Source organism: Onychomys torridus, chromosome 4 (genome assembly GCF_903995425.1).
Source record: "Onychomys torridus chromosome 4, mOncTor1.1, whole genome shotgun sequence".
NCBI lineage: Eukaryota > Metazoa > Chordata > Mammalia > Rodentia > Cricetidae > Onychomys > Onychomys torridus.
Genome location: NC_050446.1, coordinates 149,982,573 through 150,001,002, shown reverse-complemented (window position 1 = coordinate 150,001,002; position 18,430 = coordinate 149,982,573). Strand labels below are relative to the sequence as shown.

General features: G+C 45.6%; 1 protein-coding gene across 3 annotated transcripts in view; it reads right to left on the bottom strand.

Moving 5' to 3' along the window:
• Rrbp1 (ribosome binding protein 1) overlaps nt 1-17,807 on the bottom strand; it is a 65,027-nt gene extending 47,220 nt beyond the window's left edge. For 2 of the 3 annotated variants that reach the window (XM_036184016.1, XM_036184018.1), the window contains exon 1: nt 17,549-17,807. The gene's annotated coding sequence lies outside the window, so the exon portion shown is untranslated. The remainder of the gene's footprint in view (nt 1-17,548) is intronic. The other variant, XM_036184017.1, reaches the window with a different exon arrangement.
• Nucleotides 17,808-18,430: the final 623 nt, after the last annotated feature.

Here is an 18,430-nt window from a genome sequence, read left to right as displayed (position 1 = left end):
ATCCATGTGGGAAAGAGAAAGTTCTGTTTTTTGCTCTCTGGGCTACATTACCTCATTTCTGAGCAGAACTGGTAGCAGGAGCCTCCTTCCTGCATCCCCACAGCTCAGGTTTCACTATCCCATGGAGAATCAATACACATTTTTGGTAGAACCCTTTCCACAGGTTAAATAGTGTATACTATCTTCTTGGTTACCATTAAAAATAAACAAATGAGCACTGAGTGAGCAACTGTTTTTCACATCATCTGACATTTTCTCCTTTAATGTGAAATATATTGAATTATAATACAGTAGCTCCCTTTTATCTGCTAGGGCTAAATTTCAGGATTCAAAGGGAATCCTGACACACAGTACTGAACTCTATATGTATAACACTATGTTCTCTTCTATATATACATACCTATGATAAAGTTTAGTTTATAAACTGGGCACAGTAAAAGGCAAAACAACAACAATCAAATAAAACGATTATAATAATACCACTGACAGCATTACTGCTCTTGTGTTTAAGGGCCACAATTAAATAAAGATTAGTCATATAATTCTACAATAGTCCATCTGATAACCCAGACTAATAGGCAGGTAGTATATACAATGTGGATGCACTGTGTAACAGGACAGTTCATGTCCTGGGATGACATTCAATAGTATGAGAATGACAAAAAATGTGAAAATGACTCATTATTTCTGGAATTTTCCACTTAATATTTTTAGACCATGGTTAACTGTGGGTACCTGAAACAGAAACATTTGACAGAAATTATTTTTAAATAACATCTCTAGATTTGATTTGTCCTTTTTAAATTAAAAAAAAAAATTTTTTTTTTTGGTGGCCTTTGTCTTCAAAGTGAGAGAAATCAGGTCACTCTGGCTGTCCTCACCCCTGGTGGCAGAATCACTAGACTCATCGATGGGCTTCGGATCAGCCCTTCACTCCATTCAGGGGGACTGTTGTTCTCCGAGGCTGAGAAGACTATAGGATGAGATGAGCTGTGTGGGGAAGCCTGAGACCTCTCCTTTGAGAGAAGGTAACAGGAGCACTGACTTAATTAACCACTGATGACATTGCACATCCAACTTCGGGGTTGGTGAGCCAGCTAAGTCTCCTTATGCCCTCATCTTCCATGGGTTTACATTGTTTTCCCAACTTCTTAGGCACGAACGCATGTTAATTTTTGGTCTTCTCCTGGCAGCAAATACTTTAAGGCAATAAATTTCCTCTAAAAATTCCTATTGCTTCATCCTAACACTATAATGAACATTATTGTTCAATTTCCAAATCCCCATGTATTTCTTCTTTGACTTGTGGTATGGTGATGTATTTAACTTCCCTAACATACAGAAGGGACTGAATTATCACAAATAAATCCTAATTTTCACTGTACTATAAACTTGCACATTTTGAACTATGATCTAAAAATCAATTACTCTCCCCCTCTCTCACCTTCTTGTCTGATCCAACTGAGAGCTCTCCTTCTCTGCTGCCTGCACACACTTTTGACATACTCTGCTTTTTGGAATCTATCGATTTATGTTTTATTTGAGACCATCTTGTCAGAATAGAAAATCACAATTAATAGATCTTCCTGGTTAAGTACTTGCTATTATTTCTCTTCCCATTTGAGCATGACCCTCTTCAATACAATGATTTTTTTCCTTAAATTCTAGCTTGTCCGGTTATTTTCAAAGCTTCTCCAACTCTTGTGAAATTAGTATTAGACTAGAATTTTTCTTTTTCTTTTTTTGATTTTTTGAGACAGGGTTTCTCTGTGTAGTTTTGAAGCCAGTCCTGGACCTCACTCTGTAGATCAGGCTGGCCTCGAACTCACAGAGATCCGCATGGCTCTGCCTCCCAAGTGCTAGGATTAAAGGCGTATGCCACCATCACCCAGCTCTTTTTCAACCTTTCTGCATTTGTGTTTTAAGTGTTACTCCTAAAAATAGCATAGAGCTGGATTTTATTCTAATCCCAAGGGCAATGTCTTAGGTTTAGTTCCCCAACACACATTGTGCTTTTCTGTATAACCCACTCATTCATCCTCTCTACTCTGTGGTGCCTACTGATGACAGCATTTCTTCACTTGCACCCTCATCCCATTTGCAATGTTTGACTATCCAAGCTCTTTCTGGCTTTATAGCTTGGGTGCTAAACACTGTACTTCTTTTAAATGAGTTGTTTGTCTGTTTGTCTCACTATGTACCCCTGGCTGGCCTGGAACACTCTAGGCTGACAGAGTGTTCCACTCAACCTGCCTCACGACTACTGGGATAAAAGGGAGGGTGCACTAGCTCGCCCAGCTCCTTTACATTTCTTAGCTGCAGTGTTCACCCCACATTTTCCTAACCTACAAACCTGACTCAGTCTCACTCCTCCATCCTCTGTTCCAAAGTCTGTTGCGCTCATCCGACAGGAGCCCTGCCTCATCTCGCCCAATCACTGTCGCTCTGACAGACAGCTAAAACTCATTTGTTTAATTACTCGGAAGTCTGTCCTTTGTTCATCATTGCTACTTGTATTTCATCCCATTAGGGTCTTGCCAAAACCTCTGTTGGTCAATTCTCTGACCAAGTACAGCTTCCCGACCCACTCTTACAGTCCTCGCTCTCTGAAAAGACTTTTACCTCACCTTCATTCTTCATGAATGAATGAACCGTACAGAATCCATACAAAAGCTTGCTTTCTTAAAGATTTGATTTTTATCTCCTGGCTTTTCTGTGGTGGTACAAAGACTACTACTGAAAACATGCTGCCAACCTACTGTAACCCCTTTATCTTTTTATCTCTCACATCTTCTACATACGTGTGTGTGTGTGTGTGTGTGTGTGTGTGTGTATGTCAGGTGTGTTCACATGCAGAGATGGGCCCAGGTTGCCTTAAGTGTCTTCCTCTATCATTCTTGAGCACTTTGTTGAGGCAGGATCTCTCAATTGAACCTAGAGCTTACGATGGGCTAGTCTAGACAGCCAGCTTGCCCCAGAGAGCCTGCCTCTGCCTCCTGAAATCTAGGGTTACAGGTGGACCTTTGTGCCCTCCCTTCTCTTCGATCCTCAGGGTTCTGAGGAGTCCACAAAATACGCATGTGTATTTAATCTCATTTAGGGTTATTGTGCTTTCCAAGTTTGAGGAGTCACCATACCGACATCAGTTCTGGAAAACTCTTCATCACTGAATTCCTTTGACAATGGTCCCACTCCTTGTGTTCCTTCAAGGTGTCACTCTAATTAGACCTTAATAGTTCTCTTTGTGCGGCTTAGGAAGACTTCAGATGTAAGATCCACTCACCGCTCTCTCTCAGGCTGGATCCAAACAGCTCCCTAATGAATTCTTCGAGCTGTTCTGTCCTTTTCAAGTCGGCCTGCCTTCTTTCATGGGCCTTCTTACCCCTTTCCTAGTTCTTTCCTTGCCTTCTGTTCTACCTTCAATTATAATTCTCTGGAGACTTTCCCCTAAAAATCATTTTATCTTTGTTTCAATCAGGCCTTGAAGGGAGTCACCAGCCACAGGCTAATTGTTATATGTGGCAGGGACCTATGACGGAAAAACTTGAGCTTTTGCCCTGACGGTTCAGCTGTCCCTGCCGTCTCTTCCTGCTACTAACTAGAAAACTGCCTGCCCTTTCATGGAGAGCTCAGCCCTTCACAAGTTCGGGACACACAAGGTGTTAGTACCCACTTCCTATCTCAAATTCCTGTTCCACCTCAACATTAAGGCCCAAGATGACATCAGCTGCCCACACCCTACCCAATAGTACCCCAAAGTCAGCTCAGGCTGGGCCTGCCACTCCCCTCACTTTGCTCTGGCAACCTCTCTGCTACTTAGGAAGAGCAATGCTTACTAACATTAACTAATATTTCCAAAGAAGCATCAGAGCCTCTCATCTAAAACTTTAAACGTAACTCAAAAGACAGAGTAACTGAAGACAATGTAGCAACTAAATGTAGGATTTTGAAATAATTTATTTCATGTGTTAAAAGTAATTTCCTACTTTAAAGAAAGGATGCTATTCATTTTAAAGAGACACTAAAAATAGAAATATATTCTATTATAAGCCTTGCTTAATCATCAGCCATTTCAGATTCAATTTCTATGCCTGAGGAAAAAAAATAGAGAATTAACAAGCTTTTGTTTCCTTTAAAAAAAAAAAAAAAAAAGTCTTTGAAAAACTAGGTATCTGAATAGACCTAAACCCTATAGGGATTTACAAGAAGCCACCAGTTTCCACTTTATTAAAGAAGACAGGCCTATACGGCATGATAAAGGATCCTCAAAACGGACAACTGGTCCACAAAGCTTTCTTACTGTAGTAGATATTCATCCCCAGAAAACAGAGGCCAGTCGGCACCGCATCCAACCAAACACCAGTTCTCAGTAGTTACTGGCTGTCATCAGACCACGGAATATTCTATCACCGTGCTTGATAACCAGCACTCACAGGAATAAATTCAAAGAGAAAAACACAGGATCTAGACGGAGAAAAATGTTGTATTGCTGGAGAGGAGAGGGGTCTCTTGGTTCTTCAGTTTTATACTCTTGCAAATGGCCACTAAGGTTCTGTTGTCTGTCTTACTGTTTTCCTGAGCAACTCTGCCTAATTCTCGCCAGACGCCTTTAGTTTTTTGTTGGTGTTGTTTTGTTTTTAACTTTCCAGTATCTGTCAGCATATAAATCAGCTTGTTCCTTTTTCCCCAATCTTGACCTGTTTTATTTTTCCTGGGTTTTTGCTGAGTAGGACCTCTGATACAATGCTAAAGAGGACAGCAGGCAGTCTTACTTCACATCAAAGGGGACAATGTAGGTGCCTAGTTGCACTGTGATGCTTACTGACTTTCTGTAGATGTCTATCTCAGGTCAAAAAGTTGCTTTTTACCCACAGTATGCACGGTAAGTTTTATCACATATTTTCTCTGTATCTGATAAGATAATTATACCATTCTACTATCGTAACCTGTCAGAATGGCAGATGAATATAATGTACACTTACTTTTCAACACTAATGGAAGTTTGCATTCCCAGAACAAACATTATATGTATATACTGTTGGGTTTGGCTTTTACTCCTGGGTATGAGATGACTGGTGGTTTCATCCCTCCTACTATTCCTATGGAACAAGGTTAGCAGACATCAGAATGAGTAGATACAGAATGAATGTCCTTTTCTTTCTCTCTCTCTTCTAAGTTTGAGAAGAACTAGAATGTGTATTCTTTACATGCTCGGTAGCGCAACCCTTTGAAGCATTTGGCCTGGTATTTTCTTCGTAAAGCTTACTCATGGATCCATGTCCTTATGATTACAAGGACATGCAGTTTTCTCCCTCACCCAAGTTTAGTACTGGTAAGTTCGATTTTCGAGAAATGCATCAGGGTTGTCACAACTTGCAAAAGTTTTGTCACGTTAACCTGTAAAAAAACAAGCTATGTATCATAAGTGATACATCTTTTCTCCCTCTTTCTACTAATTTTTTTTTAATACTGCCTAGCTACATATCCTAGACTGGCCTCAAGATCTTTCCTACCTCAGCCTTTAGAGTGCTCAGGACACAGTTGTGTGCCACTGTACCTGGCTGTGTTAGATAAGCACCGGTGGTGTGTTAATTTTTAAAAAATGAATTGAGCATGAGCTCTTCACAAACCCCCTTGTCTTTTCAGTGTCTGCATCTGTGGGAGGTCCCAATCTGTGCACTTCACGTTGCTCATGTGTCCCTTGCTCGTGGCTGTGCTTGAGCCGTGCCAGTGCCCACCACCCTTCTATGGAGGCCCCGGGGCTCCGCTGCTGCCTGTTTCGTCTCCTTGGTTCTTCCTTCCCTGACTTCATGACCGACTTGGGCTCACTCTGACTTTTATCAGGTTGGAGAAATTGCCTTTTATCCTAGTTAGCATAAACTGCATCAAGATAGATGCTTTGCTCAATAATTTTCTTCTTCCCTTTTTCAATGTGTTTAAAGTTATTAATCTGTCAAAAACGGTTTTGGCTACACACTACAAATTTAATTAATATGTACCATTTTCTTTATTGCTGTCAAATTATTTTAAATTTCTCTACTTCATGACCTACAAACATTCGAAGTATTTTTAAATTTCCAAATACACAGTGATTTTTCTATTTTAATTCATATTTCTAATTTACCTGAATTGGGTTTAAATCTGTATTTTGTATAACATTAACTAGTCTTCTACCTATCCTGGACTGCTTTTTGCCCTTGACACAGCCATCTGAATACTGTGAAGTATGTGTGAGGTGGCTGTGGGCTTTGACTATATATATATATAGTCACATACAGACTATATTCTTTACTGTTTTATCATAAGTTGTTGATTAGTTACAAGATCACTAAAATTTCTCTGTGGTTATGAATTAGACCATTTCATAAAAATTCTGACCATTTCCACTTTATATATTGAGACTATATTAACTCAAAAGTTAAAATGGGGCCAGTGAAATCATAAAAATTCTGACCATTTCCACTTTATATATTGAGACTATATTAACTCAAAAGTTAAAATGGGGCCAGTGAAAGGACCATCAGTAAAAGTGCTTACTAGGTAAGCTGACAACCTAAATGTGATCCCTGGAACCACAATAGGAGAGCACTGACTACCACAAGCTGTCCTCTGACCATGTGTACACACACACACACACACACACACAAACACACATACACACACACACACTCTCTCACACTTTTTTTAAGTTAAAATACTTCAACTGTTGAATTCACCTCCCTCCATAGTGCTTTTACACTTGACCGCAGCCAAAAAGCTGCTAAGCGATCACATTGTGCTTTTTCTCTGCCTTAAAGTCTATTCCCATAACAATGACACATCAATTTCCTTTCCGTTCTTTTAAGATGAAGGTCTTTCTACATAGCCCAGGCTATACTGGGCTAGCATATAGCCCAGCACATGTGAACTGGCTTTCTTTTAGTGATACTTCTTTAGCTATATTCTTCCATCCTATCTATGACAGTGCAATAACTGTATTTTTAGAATTCAGCACAAACAGTGTGTTTTTGCTTAAACTGGAGTATTTAGATAACTAGCATTTAATATGAATGCTAACACACTGGGTTGAAGTCTCTGTTTTCTCTAACACTAGTTTCCCATCTGTCCTGGGCTGCTTTTTGTGTTTATCCTTCTTGATTGCTTTTGAATGTTATGCTTCCCTCCCCTTCTAGTATCACAGAAGTAACCTGCTCTTTAATTCTTTAGTAGTAACCTCTGAGGCAGTGAAGGGGGGAGGGAGATGTCAACATTCAGCAGTCATAAAGTCAAGCAAAACTTTTATTCTGTCCTATTAATTCCTTTACTCTCCCTAACTATTGTTTTTATGTGTCTGACCTTATAGTTTTTCAGTCTCCCCAACATCATGGCATTTGTTAAGAACTGTCCAAATATTAACCACCTTCTTCACTTTTCATTCTTTTCCTCCTGGCCTTACTTTCCTTCCAACCCTAGAGTTTCCTGATGATCTACTAGTAAGTCTTGCTTCTTCTGCCTTAAAATAACACACACACACACACACACACACACACACACACACACACGCACACGCGCACACACACACACACACACGCACACACACACACACACACACACGTGCGCACTGGAGAAATGGCTCAGTGGTTAAGAATACTGGCTGCTCTTCCAGAGGACCCGGGTTTAATTTCCCAAGCACCCAGATGGCAGCTCACTACGATCTGCAACTGCAGTTCCAGGGGATCCAACACCCTACCCTCAAACAGACATACATGTAGACACATAAATAAAAATAAAATAAATAAAATAAAAATGTATAAAAATGATCTCCCCCCACTGCTGAATTCTTCTCTAGTTACATCATGTAGATTGCTTTTTATTCTGTTTGGATTGTTTTGGGATCTTTGAAAAGATGGGTATCTCATCTATTCTGTAAGATTATCAGCTACTATCTCTTAAACACTGGTTGTTTCTCCCCTCCTCTGGAATTGTAATTCAACACACTTCTCAGCCTGCCCCACTTGGTTCTCCATTGCTCCCGCAAACCACCTATCTGTGCTTCTCCACAGTGAATTCTGGGTACTTCTTCTGCTCTACCTTACAACTCAGTTCAGCCATCAGTCCTGTTGAACGCAGCTGCTCCTGGATCCACCTGTTGTGTTTTGGTTACAATTACTGGACTTTCCATACTGCTCAGTTGTACTTGGCCCCTTTCCAAATGTGCTAGATTGTTCTATAGTTTCTATCACTTGCAGATATTTTAAACCTTTCCTGTTACTTTCTGCACAGCAAGCGGTGGGTGGCATTTAAACCTCATGTTCATAGCGCTGCTGCTCCTACTGGTCTTCATCCACAGCACTTTGCACCCTTGTGTTTAGTTCCATGTGTTTCATAACCATCCACTGTCCATGTTCCTGTTATAATCATGCCTTAGGGTTCTCCAAGTCCAGGAAATAGGTGTGGTCCTTCAGATACTGAAGAACTGGCCCCAAGTGCTGTCCAGTCACCTCTCAAGCGAGTCTTAAATGAGTTTGGACTCCCAGCACGTCTGTCACATGACCTTCAAGAGGGACACTTCTGACACTCACTTTCAGGCTGTGTCCCCCCTACCCTAGCAGCTCTACAGTAGGAAAAATGTTGGTTTTGTTTTGGTTTCTTTTCTGCGGGGCTGAAGCTGGAATCCAGGGCCTCCTCAATGCTAAGCAGGAACCAACCATTCAACTACACTCTGGCCACAGAAGTATTTAATGCTGCTCTGTCTCCCCCCTGGAGGTTCCTATCACCCTCAGTGGTACCAGCTTTTAGGATCACTTCCTAGCATGTTGCCCACACTGACCTCTGCCCTTTGACTCTGGAAAGTTTGGCCTCCTGGATACCCTATTTACCCACTTACTTGGAATCTTCTGAGCTACCCTATGCTTTTCAAGAGGCATTTTAAAATCTTTTATTCAGAATTTGTTCAAATCAGAAGACTGGTCAAGACAACCTCTACCATCAGAAACCCAGTGCCCCCTCCATGGTATCTGCCACTGCTGCTAATCACAGCTAAGCCCAATCACAGCTCACTGTGTCTCACATTGAAAAGAAGGACTACTACTACATCACAAGAAGGCCAGCTGGGCCGGGAAACCACCTCCCAACCCAGAGCTCTTTTATCTACGGCTTTACTTTTGAAGCTTTCACAGCCATTTGACCCACCACCATGTAGGCATGGCTGACCTCACTTCCTTACCAAAAATGTGGGTTCAGTGTACTTCGATTTATACAGGACAGTCAGATAACTTTTATTACTATATATTGTTACAACTCTTTAACTCTGTTTTTCTTAATTTCACACAAGTGCTTACCTAATTTGTAAATTCAACATTATTATAAGTATCTAAAGGCAAAAAACAAAGTATATATAGGGTTCAGCATTATGTGCAGTTTTAGGCATCTAATGGGAATCTAGAAGTATCCCTCACAGATGGAGGAACACTATACTCCACAGCAGGTTAGAGGGTGAGGGAGCAGGAAATCCTATAGGGATAGCCCCCTGGCACCAACCCCTGGAGACAGATCAACATTTTAACTAGAAATGTCTGTTTTTTTAAAACCCACAGGTAGAGAGAGGGCTTGTTCGCAAAGGACTGCTCAGCTTCTGCCTTCACTGCCCTTGACTGGCTGTTTTCCCCACTTGGCTTTGTTGTGAAGAATGTCAGCGGTCTGGCCCTCTCCACAGCCCTCTGCAAAGGCCCACCTTCATCAACAAATCCTACTGGCCCATCAGTCCCACCGCCAACAACACAGAACCTGTAGCGTGTGGGAATTAACTCTTTTTATATCAATGGTGATTCAAACTTCACTAATTCTTTTTTGTTTTTTAAGCCAGCCATTTTATAACACACCTCAAGCTCTCAAATACTGCAGTGACAGTATAAATTACTACATGCACTTTGAAAGAAAAGCCCGGCACTTTTCTCCACAGAGCATATGCCTCTTTATGGCCCCCAATTCCAGATTTAGCTATCAGACCCAATAGAAATATGTGTGCATGCTAGCCAAAAGTCAGGGCGAGACCAATTATGCCAGGGTTATTTATCCACAACAGCTCCTCCCTGGAAGCTAGCCAGATACTGTGATAGTCATACACTGGACGAAACAAGAACAAATGAGCGGACCACAGCTATCTCAACCACATGGAAGAATCTTACACACACACCAAGGGAAAGACAAATGAGCATATGTCACGTGATCTGCTTCCATTATGTTCACACAACAGCAGAGACTGTGATGCTGTAAACAGGAAAGCAGGTATCCTTGAAGAAAGGCTCTAAGAGACACAGGGACACAAGAACTGGTTACACAAGGGTGTGCAGTTTAAATAAGTGCATTTCACCAGGGCTCGACTCCATACACATTCCTTTCAGTAAAGAATTAAAAATACACACACCCTGTATCCTGAAGAAGGGGACACCTTTAAGGATTGTCATAGAGTGCTGTAGCTACAGCCATCTTCTAACAAGCACGGAGGGGTACACTGCTCTCTCCAGAAAGAAATTAACGGGACCTCAGCCAAAGAGGGTGTCCCCTTCCTAGAGTGGCCAGGGCTTTTCACTAACCTTGCTTCACTGTCTTTAAAAATGAAAACAGTACAAAAGGCGGCCCCGGATCATCCAACTTATCTGGAAAGTGACCTATAATGATGAGTAGTAGCTGGGCTTCAAAGGCACAACTAAAGTGGGCCTTTGAGAAGTCCCTTGACATGTCCCTAAGAAGACTTTTCATTAAGGGTTTTAATAATTCATTTGCTCCTCGCCTCCTCCCTTTTCTCAATCACTGTGATTACTATGAAGTGACTTTCTAACTACAAACAAACATCAACTACAGGAAATAATATAGCCAACAGAAATAAAGCTACATCTGATTCCTATTCGGGAAGTCTTCATGGAAAACAATGGTTTTAATACAGTTGAACAGTAATTTTAAGCACGAAATGAGAAGTTCTAGAAGACATACCACCTGGATATGGACAAGGGTCTTTACCCTTCTATAGAAAATAATTCATTCACATGTTCTCACTCAGCACAAATGACTGAAACTCCAGGACGCACCTGCCATTTCTTTGTCTACAGGAGGAAAGTGGGAGAGAAATGAAGGAAAGAAAGGGTCTGGAATATGATCTTACTGAGCAGACCTCAGTCAAGTTTCCTCACCTCAGCTCATTTCCATGCAAACCTCCTCAGAGAGACATTGCTGAGGGAAAGCAAAACTTCCTCTCACTCCTTAGCCTGACAAAAAGTCTGCCTGAGAGAAAGGAAAACGCCATGCCAACTACAAGACATAATTCTCCTTCCTACCACTATGGCACACTCTTATTCTCCAAGCACAAAATTCAACTCTTTTTAGAAAAAGCTACCACATTGTTCGAACCAAAAATAATGTTTTGTTTCCTAGAAAGACTAGTTCCTCGGCAAGCTTGACCCAGGACCTTCTGTACCCGGGGCAATGTGGGTGATCCCTGCTAATACTCCTCCTGGGACCAGAGCAGCAGTGAAGACACACGCTCAGTCCTGCAGACCCTGGAGTCCAGGACAGAGGCAGCATCCAAGCCCCAAGGCTCATTTACACCTCTGGCCTCTGAGGGCAGCAAAGGGCTGATGAAGTCTGACAGCACCGCTCAACGTTCTTGTCAACTTCTCAACTGCAGCCAGGCTGGAGGTAATCCACAACTCACTCCACTGGTGCTAGGATGCTTTGCATTTATATCTGATGCTCCAGCAATCCAGCCTACTTTGAGTTACATGGTTATAGACTTGCACTAGAAAAGCCTTCCATTATCCCAGTGAGCATGGACATCCACCAGGTGCCATCACTGTTCTAGACCCTGGGATCACCTAGGAAGAGGAAGCAGATAATATCCCTGTGTTGACAGAGCTTGTCCTCCAGTGGAAACAATGACAGGCAGGTCAAACATAGGACATATCAAGTGGTAGGAATGAGGAGAAAGCTATGCCCAGCTTGGACAGGATGGGAAGGTGTGTGTCACTTTAAATAAGATGATCAACAGATCTAAGGCAGGTGGAGGGGTGACTGTGTATCTGGGAAAAGCTCTCCAGGTAGAAGAGACACATGCCAAACAAAGCCCTCCAGCAGACACAGCCTGGGGACTAAAGAGGTGGCCAGTGTGGCTGAAGAAGAAGAAAGGAGGCAGGCAAAGGAGTGAAGCCAAGTCTAAGTGGGCCCAGGAGACCAGTGGCAAGATGGACAAGGACAGGACAGAGCAGTGACTGCAGCAACTGGAGCACCAGTCTAGAAGGCAGAGGTGAAGTCGGAGCTGGGAAACCACTCCAAAGACGAAATCCAGCAGGCTGGAGGAAAAGTGTCCGAGGACAGAGTGGAACCTGCAGAGATGGTGGGAGGGGCCAACTCGGGCTCCCACTTAGAAAGCAGAGCTGATGGGATTTGCAAGTATGAGAGAGCAAGGATTAAAGGTAAAGCAAGGCTCATGGCCTGAGAGATGGAGACACCTGGTCTGCTTTCATTTTACAGGAAAGGAACACTGAGGCCCAACGAAAAGAGGTCATGCTCCTTGTTCCTGGGATTAAAACGACACACCCCCCAAGCTGCTCAAAGCACCCTAAACTGCACTACAACCCCATGCAGCTCCGCAGACCCTCAGGGACTGCCAAGCACATCGCATATGCCAGAACAGAACTGCCGCTGAAGGCAAGCACAGGCTCACAAACACCATTCTCGAAAAACAACAACAAAAACCCCAAAAAAAATCAAACTCCATTTTTAAAAGGTTGGTTTTGTTCTTTAATAACAAGGGATTGGCCAAATAGATGTCATTTGTTCCAAGTTCTAGATCCACACAGGGCACTCACTAGCTTAGTTTGGAGACACTAACACAGGCCTTGTCTGCTCCCAGCCTACCCAGGCTTAGGGTACAGAATTAAAGGTTTGGGTTCAAGATGGTTGTGTAATCCAACTTCTGATGATGCTCCCTGTCACTATAAATAGTTGATGACTTCCGGCATCATCTCAGTGGACCCTCTCTCTGACCAGCAAGTGAACAACTAGTTGCTCATCACAGGTGGTTTCCTTAAACTTCTGTCAGTCTACTGAGCACTGACAAGAGAACAACCAAGAATTCAAAAGGTCTTCCCAAGTCCCAGGGAGCTTTCAAAGCCATACAGAGTGTGACAGGACCTGCCAGCAGTTCTGCAGTGCTCAGGAAACAACTTACACCAGCCAGGGAGGAAAACCCCAGCACACGGGAATGTGCAGGTGCTGGGGACCAGGAGGGCATCCCAGTCTTGACTAAACAACCAGGAAACATCATTTATACAGCATCCTTTAGAAAGTTGCTGTTCGTTTTGACAAGTTCAGAGGTATGTATTACCAACATTTAAAGGAAAAGCAGGTGAGCCTGGTTTTAAACTGGGGTGTGTGTTTGCCTGTTTTAGGAGACTCATTCAGAATCCGTCTGCCTAAGAAAACAACCTCCTAGGAAGTCCCCGGGTTAATGTTCTATAATGCTAAGCAGCCTCCATCGCCCAGGCTTTCTCACTTAGAATTAAATATTTACTTTCCTTACGAGCTGCATGCTTCCCATCTAATGCCCTCTTATTTTGTCTGTGTTTGGTACATTTGGCCATCTTCATGCTCGTAGTTTTGGGTAAAAGTGCCTTTCTCCCTGCCCTACCCCTTTTTCCACATATGCAGAGTTGAAACTGGGTTTTCCATTTTAAGATTTTTATTTTATGTATGAGTGCCTGCATGTATGTATGTGCATCATGTACATGTCTAGTGTCCCTAGAGACCAGAATTAGATGTCAGATACCCTGGAGCTGGACAAATAAGCAGTTATGATTCACCATGTTGATGCCGGGAACCAAATCTGAGTCCTTAGTAGGAACAGCAAAAGCTCTAAACCATTGAGCCAACTCTCCAGCCCTCAAACTAATGTTTCCTAAAGGTGACAATTTAATGAGCCAAGTGTGCAAATTGCTATCAGCAGTCTGTTTGGGGAGACAAAATGGACATTTCACCTGGTTTGACATTATTCTGTTTCCATGTGATCAGGAGGAACAGGGACTTGAACCTTTAGAGAACAGCTACCCTAGCCTGCTGCTGTCTGGCCAAACTTGCCAAGAAGACAGAAATGATGTAACTCTACGTGCAACTACTCAGCACTTGCAACTTAGCTAAGAAATGGAATGTTAAAATGTTATTGCATCTTAACTTACATACTTTAAACTTACATAGCTGTGCGTGGCTATAGCTGTACATGGTATGGACAATGCTGTTGTGTACAACAGCTTTTTCACATAAATTCACGTGTCACGAATTTGTATGTATGTAGTTTGAAAACCCAGAGCAGAGACATTTCACAAAGGAATGAAATGCCAAGTGCCTTCCCGCACTGCCAAACTCTCACTGACTCTACACCTTGCCACTGAAACTCATTTTAATCTTCTAGTTCTGTGTCCTCCCTTGGGTAATTATTGTCCCAGCAGGATAGAATATGTGGCCCCACAGCCTGTCCAGAAAGATGGAATGATGTCACCTAGCAATTGGCAACAGGAACAAGTCCCAAAGTCTTCTTATCTGCTAGGCTTCCAGGTTCTCATCTACTGAATGGGTGATAACCACACCTACCCTAAACATGGGTGTATTGTGATGTCTAAAACCACAGCAGTGCAGTATCTGATTCTAAATTGCAAGCCTTTTAACGTTAAGTTGAATTCAGATACTTTTATACCATGAGATGGTAGTCTCTCTCTAATCAGTATGAACTACAGGAACCCTAGGCTTCAAAATCCTAAGAGTCCCAATCTCGGCCTCCTCCAGGAGCTAGAGAGCCCATGTCTGTACTACTCACTGGAAAGGGACTTACAAGGCTTTCACCACTGCAGACCTGGGATGTATAAAGGAATAACACAAGGGAAATTTTCCCTTCTGGAAACAAGATTTGGGCTAGGAAAATCACAAGTACTGTTGGCTCGATCCCTTTGTCATGTGTCTATTAGTTACAGCCCTGGGGATAAAAAGCCAAGTAAGGAGCTGGGCTCCTGTACTTTTAAAAGGTATCCCTGCTACACAATAATCCAATATTCCAATTAAATCATTTGCATGCAACCATTTCAACTGAGTTTGGTGCTATATAATTATTGTAGCATGTAGAGTTAAGGCTCATTTCAGCAAAGAGCATAATTGCTCAAATGTGACTCGATTCAGGATTTATTTAAAACTCTCCCATCAAGCTGGGTGTTGGGGTGCACACCTATAATCTCTGCATTTGAGAGGTAGAGGCAAGTGGACCAGGAGTTCAAGGTCAGTCTAAGCTACATAGATGGCAGTCAGGACTAAGACTCTGTCCTGAAAACTGCAAAAAGGAAGAAAGGGTGGGAGGAAGGAGAATAGGAAAGGGAAGAAAAGTGGAGAGAGGGGAAGAGAGAAAGAAAAATGTTTCCCATCAACAAAAACACCCATACATTATAATACTACTCTAACTCCTTAGAACAAGTAGATGGTCAGAGTTCAAGTCTGAAATATGAAATTGAGGAGCTCTGGTATACCATGCCACAACTTCACATAAACCTGCTGCTTCCAAACCTCAAGATCCCTTCTTGCCTTCATCCCCCAGTCCTTCTCTAGGCCTCGACTAGTCCAGCAGATAGGCAATCCAAGCTTGCCCTAGCCTCTAAATGGAAAACTTCCTAAGGTCTGCCCTGACCTCTCCTGCACTTAAACAGAAGGGAAGTGGCATCTCAGGCCCTCAGAACAGGAAGCTGCTTCTCCTCAAGAGAAACAAGTGGGCAGACCAAAGTGGGCTGACCTTGCAAAGTTCATTAACACAGCTATCAGTCAGGCAGCCCAGTGCCTGGATCACAGAAATTTCTCCGGGAGCAGGAAGTTAAGACAAGCAAGAGGAGTTGGGGAAAATGTGAGGAAGTGCTGTTAATGGTGAGAGAATACTCGATTGTAAAGGGCTATGTCCACTGTGTAGTTCTTCGGCCTACACTGTGAGGCTCTACTCAAAATGACACCCCGGACCGCCACCCCCACCTCTTTAAGCAAATGAACGACTAGCTTAGCAAATACAGATGTGGGAGGCTCCAGGATCCTCCAAAGTTTCATTTCCTTGGTGTTTCCCAGTCCTGAACTCTGACCTCAAGCGCTATTGCCAAACTGCTCTCTGTTTTACACAAGATCCCACACTTCCTGCCCGGTTCCCCGACCCCAGTGGTGAGTGGGTGGTACTATCTCCAGGCTAGAGATAAGGAAACCCAGGTTCAGAGGTCAGGAGACATGAGCCTCAGGTGTTCAAGGGGGTGGAATCCAGGTGTATGACTTCTGCAGCCCTGCATGGTCCACAGTGTGAGCCAGACTCCACCCTGTTCTCTGGTTCTCCCACGTCCCTAAACACACATCTCACAAGAACAATCAATACTAGTTGACTACTCCCTACATGTGCTAGGTCTCCACCGCTGTCTCTCAAACAGACAAGCAGGAACCCTGTTTTTTCAGATGGGGAAATGGTAAACCTTTGAGCGAAACCACTTGGTTAACTACCATCCACGAAGAGTGACATTAACAGAACTACAGCTAGTGGCTTACAGTATGGGAACAAGCCCCTGAAGCATCCCGTACTGCTGGAAGCGCGGGCCGGCTGGCCTCCCTGCCCTGGGCACAACCGGGAAGCCCGGCGGGCCGGAACAGACGTCGGGCCCAGTGCCAGCGTGCTTGGACGGCCGGGCCGGAGGTGTCTGCTTCCGCCCGGGCCTGGCACCACCGGTCCATTCATCGTGGCCGCGGGAGGGAGAGGCCAGGCAGGACCCGGGGTGGCTCCAACTCGGACCGGGTCTCCGCGAGGCCCCGCCGGGAAACGGTGCCGCGGCCCCGCCGCCAGGGGGAGCAGGGAGCCTCATCCTGCACTCCGGGAAGTTGCTAAGGCCAGTCCCGGACTGCACCCGCGGCGAACCCCGTGGCCCCCGCCCGCCCCGTCGGGGCCGCCGACGTGTCCGGTGGCCGCGGCCCGCAGCCCCGGGCTCTGGGCCCCGCGTCGCCCATCCAGTCTCAGCCCTCGTCCCAGGCCTGCCCACCGCCTTCCGCCCCCCCCACCCACTCCGGCCCGGACTCCGGCCCGGCAACGTCATCCGGTGGCTTCCCGAAACTTAACCCCTTCCTCCGCCAGCTGTGTGCCGCCCCGCCCCGCCGCCAACTTTCTTAGCCCAACTTCGGAGCGCGCGGGCCGGCCCGACGGCCGGGCCAGGAGGGAGGGGTCGCCACGTCGCGCCGCGGGGCCGCCGCAGCTCCTGGCCGGCCGACCGGCCAGGGGGTCCACCCCGAGGGGCGCGCTCGGTCGACGCCTCTGCACGGGCTCGGCCTGGCACACGTAGTAGCTCCGTCCCACCCGAGGGGCCGCGGCCACCGCCAGGGCGGGCGGGCCGGCGCCGCCGGGGGAGGGGCCGCCGAGGAGACGTGTCACTCGCGGCGCGGCGCGACCGGCCCGGCGCACCGACGGCCCAGCCCGCGCGCCTCCACCGCCGCCGCCGCTGCTGCAGGGCCCGGCCAAGTTTCTTACCTGCAGCGGGAGACGCGAGAGGGAGAGCGAGAGGGCAAGAGCAGCCGCCGCCGCCGCCGCCGCCGCGGAACCGCGAGAGAGGAGCCGGCCGAGCCTCCGCCGAGAAGCCGCCCCTGAGCAGCTGCACACACCGCGACCCCAGTGCCGTCCGCCCCGTCCGCCGTCCGCTCCGGCCGCTCGCTGGCTGCGTGCGCGCGTGTGGAGTCGTGGCACTTTCTGCCTCGGAGCTGGCGAACGGCCCCCTCCGCCGGGATCGCCGCCTCCTGCCTTCCCCACCCGGACCAGCCATTCATCGAGCTGCCTCTTCCCATTGGTCCACTAGCCGCCACTCTACTGGCAGCTGTCCAATCAGGTCGCGGACTTCCGCTTCGCGGCGGCGGCCATTGGGTAAAAAGGAGGGTCTACGTCTCAGCCAATGGGAGAGGGGAGGAGCTGCGGGGAGCCGCGGGGGGCGGGGTCGAAGAGGGGCGGAGCCGCGCAGCGCAGCTCTCAGCTCTGCGCGGGGGCGGGTCTCTAACGCCCCGCCCATCTAGGGAGGTCGTCTGCCGGCCCCGCCCACTCTGGGCCGCGGCTCTCCACGCCACCGCTTTTTTCGATTCGGCTCCGCCTAGGCAGATGGATTGTGGTTCGAATCCCCATGGCCGCGGGCTGCTCTTCCCGACACTGTCGGCTTGGGTGGCGATGGGTGTAACCCTGAGGATGGCACAACCCGTGAATAACAGGGGAAATGCTTTATTTAAACCCAAGTAACTTCACACAAAGCACCAGCCCCTGGATCTAAAGACAAGTTCTCCAAGGGTGAGAGCAGGTAGAATAGGGCTTTATCTGCAAACATTCTTTTCTAGATGGGATTTCCTTGAATAAATGAAATAACTGAGGTGG